The 22,617-nt window shown below is 41.1% G+C and overlaps 1 long non-coding RNA gene across 2 annotated transcripts; it reads left to right on the top strand.

The window, feature by feature from the left end:
• Nucleotides 1-288: 288 nt before the first annotated feature.
• Nucleotides 289-21,166, top strand: LOC142600946 (uncharacterized). 2 transcript variants are annotated; one of them, XR_012834447.1, is made up of 4 exons: nucleotides 289-849; nucleotides 14,298-14,340; nucleotides 17,217-17,273; nucleotides 18,389-21,166. It is a non-coding gene; the product is annotated as an uncharacterized LOC142600946 (long non-coding RNA). The 2 variants fall into 2 exon arrangements; XR_012834448.1 differs by lacking the exon at nucleotides 14,298-14,340.
• The last annotated feature ends 1,451 nt before the right edge of the window (nucleotides 21,167-22,617 follow it).

Genomic DNA, 22,617 nt, shown 5'->3' with positions numbered 1-22,617 from the left:
ATTTACATACACACACATGCACACTATGTTTTTTATACAAATATATATGTGCATATAAGTATACACTGAAATGACCTTGTATTTTATGACTAACAACAGAAAATTAACAAAAACTTTGAGCTGATGACCTAAGGAATTCTTGTAAAAATCCAGTTATTGTTCAAACACAAAATTATCACAGGATGTGGTTTTCAAAAGGCAGTGAGGGATATGGTTTGACTGTCCTGAGCTATGGTTATCCTTCTGCATGGTACTTTACATTCTACTTATAAAAAGTAATCTTGTCTCCCTGAGTTTCTGAGCTAAAGTTCACCTCAAAAGAAACACAAAACTACATCAACTGGCATGTTATCACTACCTGACACTGCTGGTTTGCATAATTACGTAGGTTGAAACCTAGAAGTAGCTCACAGTATTATTGCTCAAATCAACTCTTACAGACTAAAGGATGTTACCCAGTAACTAACCTATGTTCATGTCCCATCATTTATTGAAATACTTCCCCAGACTTCTCCATAGGCAGATCAATTTCATTTGCTTAAAAAGCAAAACAGCTTAAAAAAGAAAACAGACGATCCAGCAGTTGGAAATTAAAGCCAAGTAAACCCTAGTGGCACTATTGACAATGAAGGTAACTAACTATTAAAATGCTACAACTAAGAATGTGTAATCCATCACAATTTAAATCTTTAAGTAAATGCTGTGTGCCCTTTGAAAATATATCACCTGGTTTTGAGAGTCACTCGATGAAGATCCATGAGCAGATTAGATAGATAGTCATGAGAGAAGAAAGGGTAAATAGGTCTCTCTGTCCTGGCTCAGATTTTCCAGGTTTCTTGGCAAACTAAGGTAAGTTGGAGATATTACATTTGCTATGAGTGGTGGAGATTTTTTGGTTGTTTGGGTTTTGGTTTGGGTTTTTTTTTTTTTTTTTTTTTGCATCTAATGGCACGTTATCTGAACTTGAAGTTACTTATGTGGTCTAGGGATTGGGCACAGAGAGGAATGTATGACATACAGTTAGTTAATATCTAATAGATCCCACATGATTTGCCCTGGTGTGGAAGGATAATGGACATGAGAGCACCATGTGAGTGGGAAAATAGTTCAGGCCCCTGTGTCAGAGAGAGAGATGGTTCACCACATCTTCTGCAAGGATGGTGGGTTAACCCCTTTTCTACATGTGAGCCCAGAGGGCTGCCCCATGGGCTCAGGGTCCCAGGGGTCCCTGTGGAGTGTGTGCAGTTCTTTCACAAAGGCCTGAAGCCCTGGGATTATTTCCAAAGGTCTGTGCTACATGTGGGGAGCTGCTTTCCCCAAATAGTCATCTCTGTAAGCAAAGAAAGGAGACAGTTTCCTCCAGTGACCTATTTGTTGCATTTCAGGTTACCGCTTTCAGCCCCTTCTCTCCTGCTCAGAAAGGTTCTGGAGTTACTGGATGAAAATTAGCTTTTGGAAATAGTTCTTTTGGCACCTCATTTCACTTCTAAGGAAATAGTTGGAGATGGCAGAGTTTTCCACTTTCATTAACTCTGCTAGCCTCTCTAGCAGTGCATTGCTGACAAGTTTAAGTGCTTGCATTAAGAGCAATTGTTCGGTCTGCATCTGCATTGTTCAAACAATGTCTGTATTGTTAGGAGCAATATTGTTCAGAGCAAGCAAATATTGCTTTGACCCCAGAGGAAGTCTGAAAAACACTCTTGTGGATAAAACTGCATTTTTACACATGTTCAGTGTTTCTGTCTTGTTCCAAGTTTGGTTTACCGGGAAGAGTCATTGTGGTGGTGTAAGGAAGAGGAGGAGCCAAAATACATGCCTCTTGCTACAGAAGTTTCTCTGTTAACATCCTCATTTGGACATTTGCTGGATACAGGCAGGCTCTGACCTTCATCTGCAGGGAGTGGCTTGGCAGCCTTGCTCTCTGGCTACCGCACAGTCTCACCCAGTCAGATGTACGGCATCTGCTGCTCGCCCACCCGTCTGCCAGCACACCTACACACAGAAGGAAGGCCCAAAAAAGATAGATTCCCTTGGGTTTCCCTAGGAATGTAGTTGTAGAAGACTAATATGGGAAGCTGTGGCTTAAATAGAAGTGGTGAGAAGAGGGAAGGCAATGTTGTGGTTGTGGTTCAGGACCCAAGAGATCTAGCACTAATTTAGCTCCTCTGCTGCTCCCTGACTAACTTCAAGCAAGTCACGTAGTATCTCCAGGCTTTGGCTCTCCATCTGTATGTTGAGTCAACATTTCTCCTTTCTTAAGCTTCATCAAGACCTGGCGTCTGAAATAGTGGGGCTTGATGTAAGACAGACATGAACTCATGTAATTATAGAGAGGTCTGGTAGGTTGACCCTGGCCGGAAGCCAGGTGCCCACCAGGGCCGTTCTATCACTCCCCTCCTTAACTAGACAGGGGAGAAAAGGTATAACGAAAGGCTTGTGGGTCGAGATAAGGACAGGGCGACATCACTCACCAATTATTGTCATGGGCAAAACAGACTGAACTTAGAGGAAAATTTATCTAATTTATTATCAAACAAAACAATGAGAAATAAAATCAAATCTTAAAACACCTCCCCCCACCCCTCCCATCTTCCTGGGCTTAACTTCACTCCTGATTTCTACCTACTCCCCCCTCAGTGGCACAGGGGGACAGGGAAGGGGGTTGTGTTCAGTTCATCACACATTGTCTCTGCCACTCCTTCATTCTCAGGGGAAGGACTCCTCACACTCTTCCTCTGCTCCAGTGTGGGGTCCCTCCCACAGGAGACAGTCCTACACGAACTTCTCCAACATGAGTCCTTCCCATGGGCTGCAGTTCTTCATGAACTGCTCCAGCATGGGTCTCTCCAATGGGGTGCAGACCTTCAGGAGCAGACTGCTCCAGCGTGGGTCCCCCATGGGGCCACAGGTCCTGCCAGGAACTTGCTCCAGCATGGGCTTCCCACGGGGTCACAGCCTCCTTCAGGTGCCTCCACCTGCTCCAGCATGGGGTCCTCCACGGGCTGCAGGTGGAATCTCTACATCCCCTCATCCTTCCTCCATGGGCTGCAGGGGGACAGCCTGCTTCACCATGGTCTTCACCATGGGCTGCAGAGAGATCTGTACCCTGGCACCTGGAGCACCTCCTCCCCCTCCTTCTGCACTGACCTTGGTGTCTGCAGATGTTCTTACATCTTCTCACTCCTCTCTCTGGCTGCAAAAGCTCCCTTAGGTTGATTTTTTTTTTTTTCTTCTTAAATATGTTATCACAGAGGTGCTACCGCTGTCGCTGATTGGCTCAGCCTTGGCCAGCAGCAGGTCCATCTTGGAGCCGGCTGGCATTGGCTCTATCAGACACAGGGGAAGCTTCTAGCAGCTTCTCGCAGAAGCCACCCCTGTAGCCCACCCCCCCACTACCAAAACCTTGCCACGCAAACCCAATACAAGCTCCTCTGCTGCTCCCTGACTAACTTCAAGCAAGTCACGTAGTATCTCCAGGCTTTGGCTCTCCATCTGTATGTTGAATCAACACTTCTCCTTTCTTTAGCTTCATCAAGACCTGGTGTCTGAAATAGTGGGGCTTGATGTAAGACAGAAGTGAACTCATATAATTATAGAGAGGTCTGCAAGTTATTTAACTGTGTGATTTAAAGGAAAATGTTATTTGAATGTGTTTTAATCAGCTACAAAATGCTCTATTCAGCATGTTATATAAGCACAATGACATTCAGATGAAAAATGGACCAATTTAAAATATACTAAAAATAACAATATATAAGCCAGTCACGGAACATGACTTTTAGAGGATGAAAATAGCAATGAACAGACTAACCAGTGCATTTTTAAAACTACTACATAGCACCTCTAAGAAGTGACTGAATTTTATTTGCTGGTAGGCAGCCAGTGAGGTTTTGTTACATGAACATCCTCTTTCCACAAGTTGGCTTCGAAATGTTCAACTCTTAACACCCCCAACTGGTTGAGCTGACTGGTGTAAGGGAATATCATCATCCATTGGGTGGCTTCAACAGATCAGTAAATTTCATTACAAAGTTAATATCGGCATGTTCTGTTGCTAAAGTCAATACGCAGATTACAGCAGGATCACTGGTCAAGGTAGGAGTAACCATACTGACACAGATCAAGGGTCTGCCTAGCCCAATATCCTTTTACAACAGAAGCAAGGGGAAGCCTAAAGGGCAACCCTGTGAGAAATTTCCCCCAAGTACTCTTCTGGCCTCCAACTATTTCAGCTCAGGGAATTGCCTGAGACAGATATCATACTGAACTATAGTAGTTTGAAGACTATTCTGAAACAAGGCTGCTAACAGAGCAAGGAACATACAATGTGGATCCAGCAGTTCAGAGATTGTTGGAGGTGGGGGCCTAGCTAAAGTACATCTGCTCAACGGTCTTCTCTATGCTGTTCCAGATTGTTTACTTGGTTTCCAAACTCTCCACTCTCTATTGCTGTGTAAATGTTGCTGTGGTTTTTGCTCCCAACTCATACTGGCATTAAAAATGACAATAGTTTGAGCAAATGTACATCCACTGCAGATAACTGTAAGACTGCCAGTTATAAAAACATGACCACCAGCAATGCCTCAAGGATAAACCATCAGAATATCATACAGAACAGTAAAGAAAGGACCACTTCCTACTCTGAGAATAATTTCTAGTCCAAGAGTATCTGTTCATGGATCTGCTGCACTTGAATTTGTTTAATCTCCTTTTACGCCTGCTGATACTGTCTGCCTCCACAAATTCCTGTGGCAACAAGTTCCAGAAGTTCACTACCCTTTGTGTAAAAAATGCACTTCATTTTAGCTGTTTTATACTAATCTCCTACTAATTCAGTGAGTGCCTGCAGTTACAGTCTTGTGGATTATGGTGAAAAACAGTCTTGTGTTCCTTTTAACCATGACTATTATGACTTTATAAACCTCATGAATATTCCATGCAACCTTCTCTCCAAATTTAACTGTCCCAGGGTTTTTAGTTTCTTACTGTATGGCAGCTGCTTCATCATCTTGATAATTTTAAATGTCTTTCTCTGCACTTCATTTATCTCCCCTGCGCCCTTTAGACATGAAGACCAGGCTACAGACAGTACACCAAATGCAGGTGCAAAAGAGTTTTCAATAGTGGCAAAATGATGCCCACCATGTTGTTCTCCACACCTTTTCTGGTGACACAGAGCGCTCCAGTGACTGTCTTTAGGCTGCTGCTGCACACTAAGCCAATGATTTCAGACGGCTGAGGTGACTCCAGATACTTGAGTTGCACATTGAGTTGCTGAACTCAGACCTGAGAGCTGCATCTGTTTTTCTACACTGAAACTCACCTGCCACTTTTTTCCCACTCTCTCAGGATTTTACTACCTGAAAGGCCTTAGTATCATTGCCAGACTTGGAGATTTCACTAGATGTTCCTCTGATCAGATCACTGATGAAGATGGCAACTAAAACCAGTCCCAGCAGCAACTGCCAAGGGATTCTGCTAGTGAAACTCTGCTTTTTCTCCCTGAACCAATTTTAATTCCACAGAAGAGCCTTTACTCCAGTCCTATGGTGACTTGATTTCTGCAATTGTCAGGACCTGAGGGCACGAATAAGCCTTAACTGCCCTGACCAGCTTCACCCGGGGTCCACAACCACACCTCTGCCTGTGGGCCCAGGGGCTTCATTTCAGCCCTGGCCCTGAGCCTGAGCCACGCTGTAGGTAATCTTGTTCTTGGCCTTCTGTCCTGCTGCCCTGGCTTACTGGCTGAGATTTTATTGCATTGCTGGCATAGCCTTATCTCTAGCCCTGTCTTGTGGTTGGACCTGTGCTGTAGGTAATCTCCTGCTCTATCTCCTGTTCTTCCTGGCAGGACTTCCTGGCTTGACCCTGGACGTGACTCAGTGCCTGACTTCACCTTGCCGGGTGATCAGTGGGCAGCTGATGACACCTCTTACACTCACCACACTGGCCTTGCTCAGGTGCCGTGGTACAGTGGTAGCGTGCCCAAGGGTGAGGGCACTGCTTGTGCTGGGGTCACACTTTGCGCCTGGCTTGCCTTCTCATGGGGCAGCCCTGCTCCTGCTGCTTTCTGGCAGTTATAACTTTAGTCTGGAGTATGGTAAAGGATTTTTAAAACTCTGAATATATTAAGTCTGTGGGCAGCAGGTTAGTGAGACAAGATTTTCCCTTTGCAGAAGTCACACTGACTTTTTTGTGATGGGCTTGATTTATCCACATGTTTTGTGGTCTTGTTCTCCATTATAGACTCTACCATCTCACCAGAGCTGGAAATCTGTCTCATTAGTCTATGGTGCCCAGGTTTTCCTGCAGAGTCCCTTCTGTGGATGGGAGTTACATCATCAGTCCTTTGGCATCGTGGCCGTTCGCGTGACAGGTTGCATACCTTGGTCAGCAGCTCTGCAATTTCGTGTTAGAGTTACTTCAGAGCACTGGTGTGAGTACCGGCCAGCCCTGTGTAGTTCTTACTATCTTTTAGAATATCTTTTCCTTTACATTCTTTTTTAACTGAATGCTTTTATTTTCTTTCTGAATTGCAGCATTGAGGTTACCTGAGTATTCTGGTGTTTTTGAACAGCTTCCAGGCTGCTTGTAGGCATTTTGCTTTTTGGATTGCAATTTTTTTTCAGGTTTGGTGTGGGTTTATTTTGTTTTGGGTTTGTTGTTTTTTTTTTTTCCCTCCTAATTATCTGATTTTAGAGAGTCCTCTTTCTTGAAATTCCTTGTGATGCTTTGATTTACCTTCATGTCTGCTGTCACAGCTTTGAAATCAATTGTATTGTGGCTATTATTGCAGAACAGCTTTCCCATTAATATATTTCGAAGTAGGCCTTATGAACAATCAAGGCTATATCTGGAACAGTATCATTTCTTGTGGGTCCTACAACTGTCTGGTTGAGGAAGCAGTCCATAACTGGGCATCTGAAATATCTCATTATTACTAAATCTTCAAAATTCACAGCTTCTCTAGTCCTGTTGAACTTTTCCTGATCATTACCAGCATTCCAAAATGGGCTCAGTAGAACAGTTCTAGTATTACACTTCTGCTTTTAGAGTATGGGATTTCTACCCATAGAGATTTCAGGATGCTTCTTTTTTCTTGTGATACTTGAACTGCTGTATTTCATGTACAGCACTACTCCCTCACCTATGCATCCTGCCCCTCTAACGTTGATAACCTCCAAACACCACACTGGAAGTCGTCCTTCCAGGAGGCCTTTGATGTGCTGCTCTATCAGGGCGACCACTCAATGCCTGCAGTGTTTCCCCTGTCCTAATTTTTAGGTATCCATCATCAGAGTAGAAGCACTTCCAGGTTTTTCTTTTGCTCTCTTGCTCAATACTACAGTCTAGCTTCTTTCTTTCTTGCCTATGCTATTTATTTTTCTCCTGACTTTTTCAGGATGTCCCAAATGTGCCTAACTGAGCCTTTCATCATTGGTCTGAGCCCAGAGAACAAGTTCACCCCACTGTAAACATGCTGTTGGCAGTGTTTCAGTTACCTTTGGCTGTCTAAAATGATTTTAGATATTTAAGTTTATGAATCTGAGACATCGTCAGTGGGCCAGCAGAGATGATACAGAGCTGGAGGGAAACAAAATTCTTTGAGATCTGCTGCTGGAAGTTGGGTAGAATACTCTAGAGCACCTCAAAGGGCATCAGATGCTTATGTGTGGAAAGCTGAATCAAGCTCCTGACACTAGCAGCCTGTTTAGTGCTAATCAAGGAAATGAAATACATCTGATCTTCCCTGTCGCAGCCCACTGCATGTACATCTGTACTGGAACACAAGGGTAGAGGATAAACAAAAGCCTTTTTTTTATAGAGATAGGCTTAGCCCGAGACTTTTTGGTGTATGTTTAGCTGGGTGGAAAACAAGACTGGTGAGGTGATTGGCAGAGACTGGAATAGCTGCATACAGATTTCAGGGAAGGGGAAAAAAAAAAAAAAGGTAATCAAAACAGAATGGCAACTGAAGCATTTTTAAATGTTTAGCTTTTGGGATAAATTTTATCATTTCCTTAATGGCCGTTTACACTGCCAAAATTACTACTATCCACTACAGTATTACTTCCCACAGATAAACAAGAATTCTACAAAGACAGAGCTACATTAATGTTGTGGTTAGGGTAAACCCTAGTCTGAATTTTTGGCTTATGGACATGTAAGTTACTGTACTTTTTCTAGGAATTATTAAAAGACATTGTCCTCAGACACTTATTTGTCATTGGCCTAGATCACAAGAGAAGTGAAATATCCTAGAAGGAAGATATGTTGTGGGTTTTTTCTTTTTAATTGTTATCTTTTGTAGCATTGAGCTTTTTCCCTCCTTTTCCCAACCCGTTAAATTGCCATTAACATTTCAGTCAAATAACTGAAATGAACACAGCTTTAGGTGTATATTCAGATTTGCCGTATGTTCTGAGTAGCCACTGATCTCAGAGAAGATTTTTTCTTTATTCAGGCACTAATAGAAACCCTTTACACAGATGATATCTGTAGTTCATGCTCTTACACAAGTAGAATTGAAACTTAGGTAATGGAAGAAAGACTGTATGTCATACACGGGAGCAGTGTTAGAGGTGAGTATATGAGCCATAGTTAATATACTTCATTAATCAGGATAATAACCTTTCAAAGACTCAGTGAGGTGGGACTCATTCTACAGGGTGCCTGCTCCAATGAGAGTTCAATGTAAAACAGTCTACATGGAGTCTTAGTTATGCAAGATGCTTATCTAACCTAAAAATGCTTGTGACCATATGAATCCCCTGATTTGAAACCTTTCTATTTAGTGCCCATACGTTTTGTGGGGTCAGGGTGACAGAACATAAAGCCTAGAATAAAAGCTTTCATGTTTGTAACAGTCTGGACATCTACAAGCTCGAAGGCATTTTTGGAAAACAACATGTTTAGAAATGCCTCTCTCTTCCCTCTGGATATCAATGACATGCATTGACACGGACCTACTGACCTTGGAAAAGTATCCAAAATCCTTCCTAAATTTTTTCCAGGGGAAAAAATTACATTACTGCAGTCTCCATAAGCTCAGCATCCTGGTACTACAGCTGCTTCTTACTGCTTTGATGCGAACAGCATAACTGGAAAAAATCGCACATACTAACTGGCTAGTGATAAAGCCATCAAAAGCCAAACAATAAGCAACAACATATTTGAAGAGTGATGTCTTCTTCACTTGTCAAGGAGTGCAAATGTAGCAGTTGGCAGATTATTCTATTTACAAAGAAACAGAGTAGCAGTGGAAGATTAATTCTTGAGGACATCATCATTTAATCCAGAGCAGAAGCTGAACAATATTGTCCTTTTTTAAGTCAGTTGTTTCTAGGGTTTACTATCTATTATTAGGGATAGCATAAAGTAAGTAAGAAAGCTGAATTCTTACATCCTATCGTTTGTTCTAAGGTGTTTAGGAACTCAGTCCCTTGTGGAAACACTTTAAAGTAGGCAGTCTGCACTGGGTGACCTTAAGATTTTTATAGGTATGACAGAGTGGAAGAACAGACTTCATCTCAAAGAAAGGGCCTTATTTCTCTCTGCACTTTTCTGCACTGCATACATTTTTTCAGTGTCTTTCAATTTTTTCCTGTAGGTTATCCTTTCCTAGACTTCCTGATTTTTCTCATCTGCACTCTCCCTAATTGATTCACAGGTTTCTCAAACTGCAGCACCTTAAACTGGACAAAATACTCCAGCTAAACTCTTGTCATCCTAAATATAAGAAAAAGGATTTTTTTTTTTTTTCATGTCCTTTGCAAATAAGGTTTCTGTTTCTCCATCTCCAATGGCATTGTTTTATTTTCTTCAACAATAGAGCGTAGCTGATCCTTTCAGTTTAGGAACCACTAAAACTTCCAGCTATTTCCTGAAGAGCTGCTGCCGAATCCAGCATTTCTCAAGTATGTGCTTCAGGTGCTTGCAGGACATTCAGGACAACCAGAGAGACATCAGACATGCTTTAGACATCTCTAGACTCAGGAGCTGCCAAAGACTGTGCAATGTGGACCATTCCCTTAGTTAAAAATAAATACATTTTACATTAATCATATCCTAGGCTGACAAATCCTGTGGCAGAAAAGCAAGGGACATGCTCAAAGTTTTGTAGAGAAGCTGCTCTGCTATTACAAACCATCATTGCCTTGGCTAGACAGCAGTTTTACAAAATCAGCTTTCAAAGTTTGATTCAGCTTTAATTTTTCAAAAAGGAATAGAGCACCACAGACACTCTGGTGTGTGAGATGAGTGTTGTGGCACAATGCCTTAGGTGCCTTAGCTTTTGCAAGGGCCTCCCACTTGCAAGGCTCTGGCCTGCCTTTCCCTGGAAGCTCTGTAACCTCTCACCTAAGCTCTTGTTGCAATGTCTTTTGAAAGCCTTTGGAGCACTATTTTTCCCTTGTTCTCATGCAGTTGTTTTTTGTTGCTGCTTTCAAGGCCTTGCACCCAGAAACCTTGACACTGGTATGATGGTTCTCCTGTTCCTGTGCTTAACAACCCTTTTGGTGAAGAAATTATTTTCCTAATATCCAATCTAAACCTCCCCTGGTGCAACTTGAGGTCTCTTGTCCTGTCCTTTGTTACTTGGAAGAAGAGACTGACACCCACCTGGCTACAGCCTCCTTTCAGGTAGTTGTAGAGAGCGATAAGGCCTCCCTTCAGCCTCCTTTTCTCCAGGCTAAACAACCCCATTTCCCTCAGCCACTCCTCATAAGACTTGTGCTCTAGACCAGCTTCATTGTTCTTCTTTGGACACACTCTAACACCTCAATATCTTTCTGATCAGTAGATCAGAGAGACCATTCAAAGATTAAATTTCTCCAAGATGAAACATGAGCTTCTGTGCAAATGGTTAAAGGCCCCTGAGACATTGAAGATGAATGAGACCATCACAATGTAAATTGAAGAGTGTTTAACTTGCGCTGACACATTAGTCATACAATTTTTTAATAGCAGGGATGACCATTACTCCAGGGGACTAAAAGGATTCAGAATAGACTGTATAATCAGTCAAGTCCAGACATGGTTTTGTTTTTGTGATAAGCTGTGCTCCAGTGCAGCCTTTGGAGTGAACTATAAAACAACTCTCGAGAACCTCTTAGCGCATAATGCCATTGCCCACACAGCTCCGATGCACAAAGCTGAGACTCAGAAAGAGGAAGGATGTCTTCTGAGAAAGACACCTCATGGACATTGGAGGTTTATTTGATTGTATGTAACCTACCAGCCAACTCTGATGAGCTGTTAGGAGTAAACAGGCAGCAAAAGAGCACCAGTGTGAGTGAAGACACAGGCTTGCAGTTCAACTACAGCAAGACTCCTACAGTACATTGGTCTTGTTGCACAACTGCTAATATTATTTACACTATGTTGTCCTGTTCATTCTCAGCTGCGAGCAACTTGTGATGATTAAGCAAATAATAATGTATTATCACATGTCTGCATGACTCTTTACAGGGAATTTAAACTGTTTTCCTGTAATCAGAGTTGATCATAGGGAAAAATTTGCAGAAGCAAAGGGCCTAGCACAGCTGTGGGAAGTGAAACACTGGAGGCAAAGTTTCTTGCACAAGAAATGAAGAACCTGGGTCCTCAAATCAGACCAAGGGAAGTGTCAAAGAAGAAAAGAATTGGACAGGGAGAACAGCATGATACAAAAAGCAGATAGGCAGACTCTCCAGGGGAGAGAGAGAAAGAGTGCATGAAACTGTTACTTGCTAACGCCTTCTTTAATGCTTATGACTACTTAAGGCAATTAGCAATAAATACACAGTGCCATATCTGATAAATAGTTATTTTACCACAAAGTGCAAGTGCTGTTGTACTTGTTTTCTTTCAATTCTTGGCCAGGATAAGCTAATCAGAGGAAAAAACTGTTGATTATGTCTGAAAAGAGGAACTCTACTCTCTGTGGTAGCCTTGAAGTAATGACATATCTTACTTATGTTACTAAATTATTACTTTGTTTTAATTTACTCTTGGGTCACTTTTTGGGGGAACAGGGAACACAGAATAGAGCAGTATTAACTTGATGAATGAGTCATCAGCTGAATCATCACAAATGAGGAAAAGAGTTCATTAATCCAACTGTGAAAGGATTCTGGTTCTTTCTTTTTGAGAATGAATACTGTGATCCCTAGTAGAGAAGCAGAAGAAAGCTTTCTAGCTTTTAGTTTAGCCTACTTTGTTCTGTTGGTGCTTCCACTGGAAAATCTTTTTAAGGTGTAAAGATTTTAGAAATATCCTGTGTGAGAAATGACTGTGAAGATGGTGAATTTTTGGTAATGAGGCATCCCGTAGGAGCTGTGCTATACGTGTCAGCCTTATGCAGAAGTCTTAAATACCCTAGAGTGATGGAAACAGCATTGGGCACCTATTCTTTGCAACATAAGGCTGGGAAATGTGCTAGGTAAGGCATTCTTTGGATGTGGCAGCCAGAGGCCAGACAATCCCAGAAACAGCAGTAGGCACTAAAACTTGTGCAACTGAACAGAAACCAAGAAGTGGAATTCAATTTATGATGACAACATCTACGTTTAGGCAATACCTTTTGAGATGTCTTAGGCAATCTTTCCTGTCCTCTAGATGCTGCTCGGGGAGGGTATCAGTCCTCCATCGGCCTTGTGACACATCTACCTGTCCCCTGTGGATGCCATGTGTACTCCTGGGCATTCTAAAGGCACTTGACACCCACCTGTGAGCAATTGTATCAAACTCTAGATGGGTCTAGACTTACTGTTGGAGCTCCCTCTATATCCAGGGGACAGAAAAATGCTTCACATCATTGACCAGGAAGGGAGACTAAAAGACAATAAGATCTGCTTTTTTTTTCTTTTTTTTAACATCTAACAAAAAGAAGCAGAATAATCTTTTTTAATATAGAAAGTTAATGTTATATAATATTAAATTATTAAAATTATGGAACAAATTAAAATTAATTGGATTAAATTTATATAAGGAATAATATTTACATTTCCATTGTAGATGGCAGCTAAATGGAAATAAGACAGAAAAATTTCAATTTGCATTTAATAACCATAAAAGCAAAACTAAATATAGAAGTGAGTTCCAGAGATTAAGAACCATGGAACAGAATGTAGAAAGATAATACTGACAAGTAATAACTGCAGTATGCTGTTCAATTTGGAGAGGGATTGTGAGAATAGGACTGAAGAGATGTTGGCCAGTTCTGTATGCATATTTATTTGCAGCATTTTGAATCAGTTCTGAAATTTAAAATAAAATAATCTGCTGAATCCCCAAACATGAACAGGTCAATTCTGTAAGCAAACATTGACTTTAGATTTATGACCAGAGACAATGTAAGAGAAATTTGTAGTAAATTGAAACAGATAATTGTGAAGAAAACAACAGCTGTTATCAGAAATAACAAAGATAAAATGTTTGATGTATATCAGGATGTATGTACGTCAAGAGATGATGAAACAAGAAGAACCATTACATATAAGTAACAAATCATAGAAGAAATGTCTGGCTGTGATAAAAAAGACTTCAAGCTTTTCAGCCAAGTTTAGAAAAGTCAGAGAAGCATCTGTAAACATACATCACAACTGCAAGTAAACAGAAAACACTCCCCACTTAAAAATGAAGTTTGGAGAGAGAGGAAAGCTTTTTCTCGGTCAACAGAATTGTGAACTCTGAAGATAAAATAAGAGAAACTGAGGGAGGAAAAAGGGAAGAGAATTAATGTGTTCGTATAAACTTTATTGTCTTTATGCAGGTAGATGGCTTAAAATTTTTACATGCCTATGATATAAAAATTTACCACTTTATGAAACTTATCTAAGCTTTCAGTTATGTAAAACCAGGAGATTCGCCCTTTTAATTGGAAGCTTTGCACATGGAAACTGCATTTGACAGTCTGGCTATGTCTGGAGTCAAAAAGCCAAGGAAAAAAGCCCCACATCAAGCCTCAATCCTCTGAACAAACCCCAGAATAGGATATTGATAACAAATAGATACCTACATGTAGTAATCAAGTTGAACACAAATAATCCATTCTCTCTAGCAATAATCAAAGGCTGATATTGTTTCAGCAAACAGGATGCAAAAAAGGATAGAGAAGGAAGCAGCAAACTTAACAACTTCCTCCTATCAGGTTTTTTGTTTGGTTTGGTGGGGGGTTTTTTTTGTTTTTGTTTTTTTCTAATGTGCTTTCAGTCCTGCTAAAAACTTGTTAGAAATAACCCATGAATGGCAAAGAGAGAAAAAAAGGTGATCCTCAGTTCCAACTAGTGATATTGCAACCTCTGCCTTTGCTACAGGTGGGAAGCTCCAATGCGAGTGAGTTCTGAATTCATTTTGAAGGTGAGGAATGATGGACTAGGCAATACTGCAGACTCTCTGGAAGTTGCAATGGTTACCTGGTTCATAAGAAGCATTCCTCTGCTATGAGAATGATTGTGGCCTTTCACAAAGGCAGTGGTGGTGAAAGAAAGCACATTCACTTGATGTGCTTACTACTTATCGTAGATGTCTTCTGCTGTAAAGAGTGGCTGGGCAGCAGGAAGGAGACCTCTATTTGCCTTGTCCTCAATGTTGCTCTCTGGGTCAGATGAAGCTCCTGGGAGGAGGAGGTTTCTCTTGGACTATCTAGTTATGCACATCTGGAGTAGAAGATGGGACAGTCAGTGTGAGAGCATGAGGGAGCCAGCAGGCAGGAGCCTGCAGGGTTTAGACATTGGAAGTTTTCTGAGAGGCTCAGGGAACAAATACACGTCTTGGAGGTGATGGGAAGAAGACCTTCCCAGTGGACCCCACGCAGGCTGCCCAGTGTTTGTTGCAACCCAGGGTGCCAGGAGAAAGCTGTTGGCCTAAGAGAAGACTGGTGAAAAGGACCTGCGTGCCAAAGGGCAGCTTTGTTTTCTAACCTTTTGTTTTAATCTGTCTCATCTGTTGGAGTTGACTCATTCTGATGTCAAAAATTACTGTTTTTTGGTCTGTGTTTTCAGAATTCTTGGCTGTAGAGATCTAAACCTTTGCTGGTTTTGGCACCCTCCCTGTAAGTGCAGACAGATGCACCTCAAAGTAGTGGCTGGCTCATGAGCCTTTCAGAATCAGCAAGGCCTGGATATGTCCCCCCGAGCATTAGGCATAAAGCTGAAATAATTAAGGGAAGGAATAACCTTTCCTAACTGCATTTCACTGAAAAAGTGTATATTTAGTAGAAACTTTTCCCTAGGCATGCCTCGCCAGGCACATGAGAGGTTGGCTGGAGGGTCAGAGCGGGGCAGACCTGTTGCTCCCACTGACCACCCCAGCACCTTGTGTGCTGTTCGTTAAATTCCTGGCATCTGAGTGGGTGAATCTGTCTCCAAGAGGTCAGAAATTAAAATGTCTTCCTTGAAGCACAGAAGTTTATGGCAGGCTGAAAAACAAGATGGTTGGTGATAAGATTTTTCTTACTGTGAATTATATTACATTGGTGCAACAAGATGTTTAAGGCCATGCTGGATGGAGCTTTGAGCAACCTGGTCTAGTCCAGGGTGTCCCTGCCCATGACAGGGGGCTTGGGACTAGATGATCTTTAAGGTCCCTTCCAACCCCAAGTATTCTATGATTCGATGAAGATAAACCCCCTGTTAGGATTACTGGCTTGAGGACACTGGCTCTCATCCAGCATCCTGTATTTCTGCAATACTGATGTCCTGGTTTCAGCAGGGTTAGAGTTAATTTTCTTCCTAGCAGCTGGTATAGTGCTGTGTTTTGGATTTAGTATGAGAATAATGTTGATAACACACTGATGTTTTTAGTTGTTGCCAAGCAGTCAAGGACTTCTCAGCTTCTCATACGGGTCTGCCAACGAGAAGGTGGGGGGCACCCAAGAAGCTGGGAGGGGACACAGCCAGGACAGCTAACGCCAACTGACCAAAGGGATATTCCATACCATATGATGTCATGCTCAGTATATAGCTGGGGGCTGAGCCAGAAGGTGGGGCAGCTGGGGTCTTGTGGAGCATTGACTTTGGATGATGAGAAATTATGCTGTTCATCACTTGTTTCGTATCTTCTTCTTCTTCTTCTTCTTCTTCTTCTTCTTCTTCTTCTTCTTCTTCTTCTTCTTCTTCTTCTTCTCATCATCATCATCATCATCATCATCATCATCATCCTTTTCTGTCCCATTAAACTGTCCTTATCTCAACACATTATTTTATTTTTTTGTTGTTGGTGTTTTTTTTTTTTTTCTTTCCATTTTCAATTCTCTCCCCCATCCCACTGGGAAAGGGGGTGTGAGTGAATGGCTGTGTGGTTGTTTTAGCTGCCAGCTGGGTTAAACCATGACAAAGGATTAGGTATCTCTAATAAAGGACCATTTCTGTGAATGCCAGCAAATAGTGCAACATTGTCTTTTGCAGCAGACAAAAGGCTGTTTACAGTGGAGGGGAAATGTTTTGGATATTAACTGATGGTTGCAATGTTATCCTTTTCCTTGATTTGAAAGTTATTTCTAAGGAACAGGAGAGAAGAGCTGAATGCGTGGAGCTCTACATGTGAGGGCAGCACTCCTGGGCTCCTCCCAGCAGTTTGGGAGGCTGAGTTCCCTATATAAATACTACCTAAAGGAAAGAAAGATGGAGTGGTATCAGAGAACTCCATAAATGAGTTGCTTGGAAAAATGCTTGCTGTTGGTCTTTGTTGAAGAGCAACTATGATAATGCTCAGAGGAGAACTTGCTAGCTAATGTTAAGAGCTGCTCTGTGGCCACTGTGCGACAGTAGGTTGGAGCTTGTCTTGTTTTTCAGAAGAGACATCAGACTTTTAAGAAAGAAGGGAAGAGAGAATCTCAGCTGGAAGTGGTGCTTCCAGACAAGGTGCACATATGACTGCCGGCAGTGCAATTTAATTTTGCCCAATAATTGTGGGGCACTCTGGGCCATGATCGTCTGAGCCATTTGCACACTACTCGATATAAATGTAAAGATCACATCCAATGCTGAGAACCGGGCAACTGTGGTTGCATCAAGTCAAATTTAAGAGAAGATTAGTCTTAATTCTCATCAGATCTTAGGAACATATATATTTCATACCTCTGCCTACTTGTACTTATTTCCATATACAGCATTTATAAGTATGTCTTTATATAGACATCTATTTATATCACAGACAGATGCATATTTAGTGTATATATTAGATTGCTATTAAGAGATTTCTTCCATTAATCACTATTGTTCTTTTTCTTTTAGAAATGAAGAATAAAAATGAAAAGTATTTCTGCCAAACATCAACTAAAACAAAATCAGGTTAGTCATAAAAAGCATTTCTTTAGTGAAAAAATAGAGATTTTGCAGACTTGCAACTTCAGCAAAGAAAGTAGGGTTGGTGTCTGGTGAGTGAGAAGAGAAGGGTTTTGCATCATCCACAGAAATCAAAACCAGCTGTGAGCCTAAGAAAGCACTGTAAGGAATCCCAGCAGGCACGCATGAACATGATTAACAATAGCACTTTAAAGGAGTACATTTTCAAAGTGATGTGTGAAGTTTTAGCCTCCTGACATCCACCAAATGTGATGAAAGTCATGTGGCTAAAAGTCGTGCAATGCTGTGAAAATTCAGAAGATTAGGATCATTTGATCAGATGACATGAGAACCATATGATTAAAGTGTCTGTAATTCCAAGTTCCAAGACAATGGAAATTTATAAGGCTCTTTATATCAAAAAAACTTTAAATAGCTAGAGGAGTGCAGAGGGCATGGTGCGAGTTCACAGATCACTGCAGTGCATGGGTAGATGTACACATGTGTGAATGTAAGTAAAGTAGGCTAACCTGAATACTTTTCTTCCTTTTTCCCACACAAGATTTTTATGTAACTACATTAAATTCCAAAATATTGTAGTACAGTACTCGAACACCACAGTGTTTATCTGTAAGTTGTAATAATGCCTTTTATTACAATCAAGAGTTTCGCATGTGTAACAATTATAGAGGCCTATTATAAATACTCCATCAAATACCTGTGTATAAAAATTAGGATCCTTAAATACTACCAATATTGCTGAACAAAATAATTACTGATCTATAAAAAAGAATTAATAAGGTTATAAGACAGTATTAGGTAACATTCACCTCAGCTTTAGCTGTCTGAACTGAGGTGTTCAGTCTAACGTAGCTGTTTTGGCTTCTAAGGCAAAGCATAGATGTCTATCCACTTAGATGCCTGTCTTAGTCATTCATCCCTTTTTACCTCTCCATAATTCACCCTCTGAAAGGCAGCTCCCTCCATTCTATTGTCATGTTTGTTTTTTTTTTTTCCTCCAGGACTTACTTTTGAGTCTGTTCAAGGATCTTCTCATTCCATTTTTTTTTTAAAATTTCTGAACTTTTCTCCCTTTTTTTGTTGTTTTTTCCTCCCTTCAGCAGTCTTGCTTTGTTGCCAGAAGGAAGAGGAATTAGTGACAAATGGGTGAATCCCAGAAGTTTGGTTCCTTATCTGGTCTCTTAAATTATGAACTTTTACATTTCCAAAATTGGCCTACAAAGTTCATCGAGAACAGAAGACTCATGAGAAACACTGCCTTGCATGATTTTTGAGTGTTTTCCCCTTTTCATTTGGCGAAGCATAAGATCTGAATAAAGGACTTTGGCATTCTTTCTTATAGACATTGCCAGAAGCCGGAAGCACAAAGGCTTACAAAACTGAAGCAAAATGAAAATAAATTAGCCAAGGGTTTTGAAGCTAAAATAATTTGGTTTTGCAGAGTTCAAGTTTTAAGAAAAGGTTCAGGGTCAGGAGCTGGAAATATCTAATTTGACATGGCTTAAATGTACCATTGATACAGATTTTTTAAGTTTTAGAATTTGGACCTTGTATTTGATATGGGTCTGAAAGAAGGAAGAGTTGTATTTATTCTGTCAAATTCCTGCCTGCCTGGGTATCAGCAAGTTCTGTTTTATGCACTGGGTGCAGTTCTTACACCATGGAAGAGACGGTCTCTGCCATAAAGAGGACGCTGGAAGTAGGCAGATGAAAGAGCATTATTATCCAGAAAATACAAGGGAGTAACGTGATTTTCCCAGAGTCGCAAGGAGTGCTGGTGGCAGACGCAGGAGCAGGCCCTTCTTTAGAAATCAGCTCACAAAAGACCATTTTGGCTTTAGAGAGAAAAGCTTTCTGACGATATTTGTTCTGACAGCAACTTTAGCTCTAGAAGCTGGAGGCTAACTGTAAACCACACGTGGTCAAGAATATCAAAGCATGCTGAAGGTTACAGCTGTATGATGAGGCTGATGGTGGTAAATTCTGATGCTTCTAATAAAAGTTGCCTTCAGTCACCTCTTAAAAAGCAGACTGCCTTATATTTTATGAGAAAGTAAAAGGTGTTTTTTCATATGATGGAAACTATCATGAAGTTTTCTGCAAATGTTTTTGTGCATAAAATAGTGACTTTATGTAAAATCTAAAAATATTTTGTATAGGATTGAATGGCACCTAATTTTTGTTACTAAAAGAATGGCTGATGAAAATATTAATTCTTTTGTTGAAGTCATAATACTGTTCTTCAAACATGGAATGAAATAAAAGAAAAATGGATGTCTCAATGCAGCTCTGCTGTTACTATACTTGTTTTGAGCACCAGAGAAGAGTTAAACAGTGCACTCTGCTTATGCTTGAGCATTTATCTTTCATTTGACTTTCAGATAATTGCTTATGTTTGACTGAGACATTGATGTGAATTTCTAGGTGAACTCAGAAAAGAAGTTAAAAAATCACAAAATACAAGAATTCCAAACTCCATCTTATAATAAATTTGTCAGTAAATGGATAATGTGCCACAGCAGAAACAAATATGAATGATGGAGCACAGGATAATCTTTCAAAAATGAAGTCATAAAAACTTAATGTGTCTGGAAGAAAATGAAGTCCAAATGTTTTACATTACATTTAGGAAGCCAGTGCATTTTAATATGACTTATAATTTTTACTGTAGAGCCTGTTTTCTCAGCAGTTGTAATGGATAATATAATCACAGGAGGAAAAGATAAATATTTTAAACCAAATTGAAAGCAACATTACATTAGTTGCTGCAAATAGAACTAATTACTGTCTGTAAGATACTCAATATGTGGATGCTCATAGAAATGCTTAGTATTATTATGAATAATATTTAATGCAAATGAAAAGAATCTGGCAGTGGAAAGAGCCACAGCAGCTAAAACAAAGAAAAGATGTAAATAAAGTGAATCTTACTCCAGCATAAACTAGTGGAATTTAATAGAGAAAGGACTTAAGATCGTGGCATAGCACTTTGGCTGTTGCTTGCATGAATCTTAAAACTGTAGCACAAAGAATGCAAGTCCTGAAACAGTTTTATGAATTCAAGGGTGAAGAGTACCAATCTACCTTTAAGATTCCATGCTTTTGCAGCTTAGATCAATATGCAACTCTATGCAAATATCAGATGGTTTAGTATGTTTTCAAAATCCTGTTTGCTACTAAGAATAATTGTGTATAAGCTATTCATTGATAACAACTTTTATATGCCTTCATTGAAATTTGTGTATTTTGTGCAAATTGATTCTTCCAGTTCTGTTTCCTGTATGGACTCTCTTTTAAGGACTGACTTGCCCAAGGACATTTTTAGTGTTCTCCTCAGTCCTTATTGCCTGATATATCACTAGAGTAAATACCGCTAACATGCTAGGATATTGCAAGCAATGATATACAGTGCTGAGAGACTCAGAAAAAAGTGCCACGCAATTTATTATGTCTCACCAGAACATCTGAGTCAATCCAATAGGTAGTGCTGCCAACGAACAGACAAGTGAGCAATATCTGGCATGATTCACTGCCCTTGATGCATTGGTGCCTCTAGTGACCCCTTCCTGATGAACCAGGAAATAAGAGTTGTGGAGACAAAAAGTGAGACCTATCTCCATTAGGGGCTGTTCACTTCGGACAGAGAATATGCTAGGAAGGGTATTCATGAAGCAAACAGGCCATTGAAGACTTATATGCAAGGAAGATAAGGAGTGAGTCATCTTTTATATTAAGGATCTGCTTGACAGAGGGACCTTGACAGATTAGAGAGGTGGGCCCGTGCGAACTGCATGAAGTTCAATAAGGCCAAGTGCAAGGTCTTGCACATGGGTCGGGGCAATCCCAAACACAAATACAGACTGGGCAGAGAATAGATTGAGAGCAACCCTCAAGAAAAGGATTTGAGGGTGTTGGTTGATGAAAAGCTCAATATGAGCCGGCAGTGTGCGTTTGCAGCTCAGAAAGCCAACCGTGTCCTGGGCTGCATCAAAAGAGGTGTGACCAGCAGATTGAGGGAGGTGATTCTGCCCCTCTACTCTGCTCTCATGAAACCCCACCTGGAGTACTGTGTCCAGCTCTGGGGGCCCCAACATAAGAAGGACATGGACCTGTTGGAACGAGTCCAGAGGAGGGCCACGAAGTTGATCAGAGGGCTGGAGCACCTCTCCTGTGAGGACAGGCTGAGAGAGTTGGAGCTGTTCAGCCTGGAGAAGGCTCCAGGGAGATCTTATAACAGTCTTCCAGTGCCTAAAGGGGGCCTACAAGAAATCTGGAGAGGGACTGTTTACAAGGGCATCTAGTGATAGGACAAGGAGTTACAGCTTTAAACTAAAAGAGGGCAGATTTAGATTAAATATAAGGAAAAAATTCTTTACTTTGAGGGTTGTGAGACACTGGAACAGGTTGTCCAGAGAAGTTGTGGATGTCCCCTCCCTGGAAATGTTCAAGGCCAGGCTGGATGAGGCTTTGGGCAACCTGGTCTAGTGGAAGGTGTCCCTGCCTATGGCAGGGGGGTTGGAACTAGATGGTCTTTAAGGTCCCTTGCAACTCAAACCATTCTGTGATTCTATGATTCTATGACTTCACAGAGCTCTATAGGGCAAAACTAGAGACACGCCTATTGGGAGCTTCTGCATCAACTTCAGAGGTGAAAGTAACTCTGGGGACATCTTGGGAGTCTGCTACAGACCTCTTGACTGATAGGAAATGGGCAAAGAGGCCTTCTCCAAACAAGTACGGAAAATATCCCACCTGCAGGCACCTATCTTTATGGGTGGCCTCAACTGTCCACAGACAACTTCTATGAGGGAAATGTGGCTTCATGCAAACAACCGAAGGTTAGACTGTGTGGGTGACGCATTTCCAATGCAAACATTAGAGAAGTGGCAAGGGATGTTGTTCTGTAGGACTTACTGCTCACAGACTGAGAAGAACTGATGGAAAATACAGTCACGGTGGTATCTTAGGCTTCAGGGAGTGCAAGGCAATGAAATGAAGGATCTAGAAGAAGGTTGGAAATAAAACTGCAGAGATAGGGCTCTAGACTTTCAGAGAAGTGACTTGGTTATTGAAGAAATTGCTAAGCAACATCCTCTGGGAAGCAGCCATGCAGGGGCAGGGTGCCCAACAGAGCTGGATGACTCCTTCAAAGTGAACTCACTGAGGGAGTAGGAACAAGCCACCCTTTTGTGTGGGAAAACTAGAAGTTTCAGCACAAGGCCAGCTTGACTGAAAGGGAGATTCTTGATGAACTAAAATAAAAACAGTGAACATGTTTGAAGTGGAAATAAAAACAGGCAACAAGGAAGAATGTAAAAGGATCGCTAAG

This window comes from Balearica regulorum, chromosome 3 (genome assembly GCF_011004875.1).
Source record: "Balearica regulorum gibbericeps isolate bBalReg1 chromosome 3, bBalReg1.pri, whole genome shotgun sequence".
Taxonomy (NCBI): domain Eukaryota; kingdom Metazoa; phylum Chordata; class Aves; order Gruiformes; family Gruidae; genus Balearica; species Balearica regulorum.
This window is presented reverse-complemented; position numbering and strand designations above follow the sequence as displayed.